The sequence below is a fragment of the Tupaia chinensis genome, unplaced genomic scaffold (genome assembly GCF_000334495.1).
Source record: "Tupaia chinensis unplaced genomic scaffold, TupChi_1.0 Scaffold000468_1, whole genome shotgun sequence".
NCBI classification, from domain to species: domain Eukaryota; kingdom Metazoa; phylum Chordata; class Mammalia; order Scandentia; family Tupaiidae; genus Tupaia; species Tupaia belangeri.
The window spans coordinates 1026101-1026637 of NW_006159977.1; the positions used below are offsets into that span (position 1 = coordinate 1026101).

At 73.7% G+C, this 537-nt stretch overlaps 1 long non-coding RNA gene across 2 annotated transcripts in view; it reads left to right on the forward strand.

The window, feature by feature from the left end:
- Nucleotides 1–119: 119 nt before the first annotated feature.
- Nucleotides 120–537, forward strand: part of LOC102496446 (uncharacterized) — a 3493-nt gene continuing 3075 nt past the window's right edge. The window contains exon 1 of one of the 2 annotated variants that reach the window (XR_001370923.2): nucleotides 120–338. This is a non-coding gene — a long non-coding RNA (uncharacterized LOC102496446). The remainder of the gene's footprint in view (nucleotides 339–537) is intronic. The other variant, XR_335611.2, reaches the window with a different exon arrangement.

A 537-nucleotide genomic window follows, 5' to 3' on the forward strand; every position in this document is an offset into this window, starting at 1 on the left:
CACCTTCCCGCATTTTCCCTTGGCGCTGCTGCTCCCGCCCCGCCAGGCTCCGCCCCGGCCTCCTCCCGGCCTTCCCCTGCTCCTCCTCCGCCGCCGCCAGCCCCGCCGGCCGCCCCGGGCAGGGGAGGGTGCTCCGCCGCTCCCAGTGCCCTGGTCCCGCTCCCCGATGCGCGGAGCTCCCCCAGTCGGGAGGCAGCAGCGCGCCGGGGAGGGCGCGCGAGGAGGCCCGGCGTGGACGCGGCCCCAGGCGCGCGGGGAGGCCCGGCGTGGGCTCTTGGTGCTCCGGGGCTGGGAGGTCAACCCTGAGCCCTGATGTGCAGGCGAAAGTCCTGCCTGCGGTGAGCAGCAGCTGGGGAGGGAGATTCCACACATTCCTCACCGCGGAGGAGGGCGCACCCGCCAGGGGCCTTGGAGAGCCTGGAAACGTTTCGGGACGCCCGAGGCCTTATATGGGCAGTGGGTCCGAGAAGCCCTGCGAATCTGGAAACCTCCGCTCCGATCCAGCCTGGGCGCTGCGCCCACCTCTGCGGCGGTCTT